The sequence below is a fragment of the Mustela nivalis genome, assembly GCF_964662115.1.
Source record: "Mustela nivalis genome assembly, chromosome: 11".
In the NCBI taxonomy this organism is placed as follows: Eukaryota; Metazoa; Chordata; class Mammalia; order Carnivora; family Mustelidae; genus Mustela; species Mustela nivalis.
In genome coordinates this window covers 106,397,111-106,403,110 of record NC_139030.1, presented here as the reverse complement: position 1 = coordinate 106,403,110, position 6,000 = coordinate 106,397,111, and positions in this window count along the sequence as shown.

Sequence of the window (6,000 nt, the reverse complement as noted above, 5' to 3'; positions counted from 1 at the left end):
AATAGATGTTTTGCAAGAGAAAGAGAACATATACAGTCTTCAATGCCTTTATAATAATAAGAAATGAAGATCTGTGACCATCAATTACATAGCCACAGTCACAGGTATGTTTTAGGTGAATGTGAGGCAAACATTTTCTTTAACAAAAAAACAGATGATGAGGGACGCCTGGGTGGCTCAGTTGGTTAAGCAGCTGCCTTAGGCTCAGGTCATGATCCCAGCATCCTGGGATCGAGTCCCACATCAGGCTCCTTGCTCGGCAGGGAGCCTGCTTCTCCCTCTGCCTCTGCTGCCATTCTGTCTGCCTGTGCTGGCTCGCTCTCCCTCTCTCTCTCTGACAAATAAATAAAATCTTTAAAAAAAAATTTTTAAAAAAAAAACAGATGATGAAATTGGAAAATAAATAACATCCTATCCCTACATTGTCATCCTGGCTTGGAGAGTAAGAAAGCTTTGGCCTCACAGGTATGTCAGACGCACACCGGGTGGTTCTGATCGAATCACTGGGGTGGCAATGAGATTTCTAGAGCGCTGTGGGAGCTCAGGGTGCTCCGGTGGAGGAAATATGAGTCTGAGTGGAAGCTGCCTCGTAGCAACAGCTTTTCAAGTTTCATTCTTCTAAGCTTCAGTAGAAGAACAGGAAGATCCCTTTTTTCTTTGCAAACGATCTATTTTTAACATTAAAGTAATATGTAAATATGGTTTTAAAAAGTTTAAGAAAAAAGGGGAAATGGTTGGGGCGCCTGGGTGGCTCAGTGGGTTAAAGCCTCTGCCCTTGGCTCAAGTGGATCGAGCCCCACGTCGGGCTCTCTGCTCAGCAGGGAGCCTGCTTCCCTTCCTCTCTCTCTCTGCCTGCCTCTCTGCCTAATTGTGATCTCTGTCAAATAAATAAATCTTTAAAAAAAAAAAAGGTGGGGGGAATGGTTTCTCCTTCCATAATACACTGAGTTCCTCTCCTCCAAATGAACCCCAGTTAATCACTGGTGTGTGTGTATGTGTGTGTGTGTGTGTGTATCCCAGCTTATGTACATTTATTTTTTCTTATTTACACAAGTGCAGTTATACCACACATATTGTTTTACAACTTGCTGAAAAACATATCTTGGAGATCTTTCTATCAGACACAAATCTTCCCCAGTCTTGTTTTTGTTGTATAATATGCCACTGAATGTGTGTACACTAAATTATACAGTCATCTTCCTATGAACAAACATTTAGTTGGTCTTCAGTTTTTGTTTTGCATAAGCAATGCTTGATGCAAGTATATCCATAGGGTCAATTTTTAGTTGTAGAATCAGTGGGTCAAGGGGCTATGAATTTGCAATTTTAAATTTTTCTTTATTCATTTGATGGAGAAAGAGAGATCACAAGTAGGCAGAAAGGCAGGCAGAGAGAGAGAGAGGGAGAAGCAGGTTTCTGGCTGAGCAGAGAGCCCGATGTGGGGCTCGATCCCAGGCCCCTGGGATCATGACCTGAGCCGAAGGCAGAGGCTTACCCCACTGAGCCACCCAGGTGCCCCGAATTTGCAATTTTGATAGATACTGCCAAATTGCCCTCTGAAAGGGTTGTACCTCTGTTCCCATTAACGGAGAATAAAGGAGCCTCAGTAGCACTGGTTCTTTGCTCAACTGTTGCTTCCAGGCACAGGAAGAGGAAAGGGGCCTATTGCAAACACTGGCAGGAACTCACCTGCCCCTAGAGAGTTCTCCACTTACTAGTGCACCAGGGAATTCATTCAACTCTGGTGAGGACACTCAAAGGCATCTCTCTAATTTCACTTGCCAGTGTATTATATAAATATGTATTTAGCGTATTTATCAAAGGGGACCCACCATATGCTAGTTTCCCTAGAGCTTGCTGATAATCTGGAATTTTTGCATCTGTCCTACATTTCATTCTGTCCTTGGGAAATATGGAGTTCCAGCATCTGGATGGTCATAATAAATAATAATAGGTCTCTTACATGGGACTTTTGCTCCAGGAATGCAGAACACACTATGCACATTATCTCATTAATCATAAAAACATCCCTTTAAGGAAGGCATGAAAGGAAGGCATCTGTATTTTAAAATTACGTAGAGCTTGAGCAACAGAATGTAAGGATTTCCCTTCTGGGTCTTCACGAACTAATGGGTTTTCTGTATTCTGGTCTCCTGATCTGAGTTCCGCTAAGTTCGTGACAGAAGTTCTCTGAGTACTCCTCACTAAGGGATGTCTCGATGCTTTTATAAAACCATAACAAGGAAATGGGACAGAGGTCTCTGGATAAGACAGAGAAGGTTGTGAACTACTTTCTTCAAAAGACTTTGCCTCCTTCCATTAAACAATTACAGAAAGAATAGAAGCCGAGCCACAGCTGGAGAAGAAACCACACGTGGATCGAAGTTTGTACCCGCGTACCAGGGGATTCTCCTGGTGATGATCGAAATGAGACAACTGTATCTGTAAAGCTTTCCAGAACACTCTCAAGCTATGATCAAATCGGAAGGGAGGGAGATGAACCCAAAGTTATGTTTGACTTGACAGACAAGAATGAGTCTGGGAGGAAGTCTCTTCGGTTGGCCAGTTGAAATCGCCACAGGAGATCTGATGCCAACATTGGCAGATCAACGTATGACTATAATACCAAGTGGTTCATTCAGTGCCTTCCATCATTGTGAAATCTAGTGCTAGCTGTTCCGAGTCCTTGGTCTGACTTGGGAAGGTTATCTCCAGAAGCTCCTTGTGGGCAAGTAGAAACAGAGGCATGAGTCTGGCATTTCCTTCAGGCTCATGGGATTGTCAGCTACAAGTATACAATGGATTTTTCTTTCAGCACATTTCTATTCTTCTCTCATAAAAGTTAAGATTCTGCAGATAATGTCTTACACAAGAAGGCAGAAATAACCTTCAAGCTGGGATCTCACTCAGGGATCCTCTTCCTACCGTTCTGAGGTCTTAACAAAGGCTATCGTCTCTTCCTGTTGCAATTTATAGCAGAATTTTTGGGGGCCTCAGAGGAGGAAATGCAGTATGGTGAACAGAAAAAATAATACAAAATTCCACAAATAAAAATTCCCTCTCTTGCCTTATAACTTCTACCAAGAATGACTTGTGAGCCAGGAGCAGAGATCAAAGGCAGAGCACAGACTTTTCCAGAAACAAGTTCTGGGGCAGAATTTTTTAGCATTTCAGCTACCAAAATAGATAGAAGGAGTTCTGAAAAATGATGTGCAAAATACTGTGGGCTGTAGTTAGCAGAACTGATTTGCTTTCTATAGCAGCAAACGAGATGTGACTAACTCCAATGCGAAGAATAGTGGAGCTTCGCCGTGTGGCTCATATTTATGTTCATTTTGATGCAAGAAAAGGGCTTTTTTGTTGTTTTTATCGTTTCAGACCACTCAAAAACACCAATACTTTAAGTCAGTGTACTGAAATACGGTGCCATGTTTGACCAAAAAGCTCCTTATGATAATATTCATTTGGGATGGGACCCTTGGAAGATTTCATAAACGTGAAGCATTTAGTTGACACAAACGCACAGTCACATACCAAACTGTCTTTGGTAAGAAGAGACAAGGTCAGCTCCAAAGGGTTCCTGTCTCCTGTAGGGTTTGCCATTAGAGAATGAAGGCAGATTGCCAGTGCCTGTGTACATGAATTTTCTTTGTCCTCTTTTGTTTTGGTTGTGGGGCCTATCCTAGTGATTTTACAAGACGCCTGCTGTGTTCCTGAGAAAATAAAATGTGCCAAGCATGCTTGCCTTCAGCTTGTCCTCACCCACGGGAGATATCTGGGGTGATTAATTGCTGGACTCCTAACTGCTCTTCTCTCCACTCCTCAGGTAGTTCGGCGTTAATCACAACAAAGTTATTCTTTCAAGTGAAAATGCTGGCAGGTTCCTTCAGGTTTTATTGGGCCCTAGAGATACTTGGCCTAATCTGAATCTAAAGGTTAACTTCCAAAACATAATTCAGCGTATCTGATTATTTTTTAAGCCATAGATACTGCCAAAAATATCTTTTTAGGATCCTGGGCAGGCAGTTTTAGTGGTTTGTGAGAACATTCAGGGCAGGAATCTCTGTATTCTCTAAAGCTGGAAGACCTCTTCTGAAACTACACAACAACGTAATTTTACAGAGAGAAGGGGTCTCCAAGTCACCTCATCCAAACCTGTCATTTTATCAGATAAGAAATTGTCATGATATGATTCTTTTTTCAAAATAAATCACTTTTTTTAGGATAAAGTAAGATAAGCATATGGTTCAAATGCCAAAGGCACAAAATATTGAGCAGTGGAAAATAAATATTTCCCAGTTACCCAGTTAGCATCCCTGGAGGGAACCACTGCTACCAGCTTCTCATGATTTTTCCAGAGATATTTTATATTGCCATGGTGTCCTTTTAGCAAGAGCTCCAGACATGGCAAGGCCAGAAAGTTCATAAATTCATCACAGTTTGATAATTGTCACAAAGTAGTAGTGAATTTTCTAATTCCAGTATCTATCAACTCTATCACTTACTATCACGGACAAGTTAATTGATCTTTCTTCCTCATTTTCTCCATTCACATGGTGGAACTGATGATCCCTGCCAGGCAGAACGGTCAGGATTAACTGAGGTAATGCACCAAAGTTTCAGACCCACCCCTTGATTCAGACTCTGGGAAAATATAATCTTTTTTTCCTATCTATTTTCATTTCAGATGCGGAAGACAAAGTCTTACCAAGACAGGAATGAAGACGTCAATAAAATACAGATAGTAAGAGTATGTGTCATGTGGTCTGTTTTCGTGGCCCTCTATCACTTACTTTTCCCAGCCTTGAAGAAGTTAACTAGCCTCTTCCTTCCTCATTTCAGTAGAAAGTGTCTTTATCTTCTCCAAGATCACTTTACACAAGCTAAATATCAGATGCTTCCTTGAAATGCACTACTTTCAAAGATTATATGCAGAAAAAATCACTGAAAGAGAGAGGTGGGGATGATGTGGCTGGTATGTACCACGCACTTGGCTAAATGATGCAGAACCAGGCAAAACACAATGGAGAAAATGCTGCTAAGGCCAGCTCTCCTTAGGGACTGGTGAAATTCAAGAAACTGCTGGGTCTTCTGAGACCTAGAAAATCATTAGTCTCTCTCAAATTTAAGATTTGAGTTATCAATGAAAAAAAATACAACCAAACAATTTAAATAATTACAGGTATATATTGTTCATATGACCGAGAAATAAAAAAAATTGGGCAGGCTTTAAAAAAAAAACCTATGGCTCGGGGCGCCTGGGTGGCTCAGTGGGTTAAGCCGCTGCCTTCGGCTCAGGTCATGATCTCAGGGTCCTGGGATCGAGTCCCGCATCGGGCTCTCTGCTCGGCAGGGAGCCTGCTTCCTCCTCTTTCTCTCTGCCTGCCTCTCTGCCTCCTTGTGATCTCTCTCTGTCAAATAAATAAATAAAATCTTTAAAAAAAAAAAACAAAACCTATGGCTCTAAGGGCACCTGGTTGGCTCAGTTGGTTGGGCATGCAACTCTTGATCTCAGGGTCATGAGTTTGAGCCCCAGATTGGGTACAGAGCTTACTTAAAAATAAAAAAGAAAAGTAAAGTAAAAAACCAATGGCTCTATAATATAAACAAAGACCTACTTTTTTTCATTGCTGTACTCTGTCTTCCATGATGTTGTTTTCATCTATTCCTCGTATCTGCTAGTGGTCTCAAGGAGGTAGTCAGAAACAACCAAAGCTTCCTAGTTCTTATCTACAAAAGCAGAAAGGACTTTTGGGTTAACTCCCATGGGTTAGAGAGCAGTTTTCTTACCTGCAAACTTCTTTTCCTCAAACTTCAACCTCATTGTCTGTATCTGGAGGACAATGTCTTAAGCCAGTCAGCAATTAGCCCTGGAGCTAGGCAATCCAACCCAAACCATGCTGAGAAACATGATGTTAACTTAGAAAGTAGAAAGAGGCCAGGATGGTGAGTCGGGACCTCACAAATATCAACTAGAGCTCTTGTTACTCCTCCCTGCAT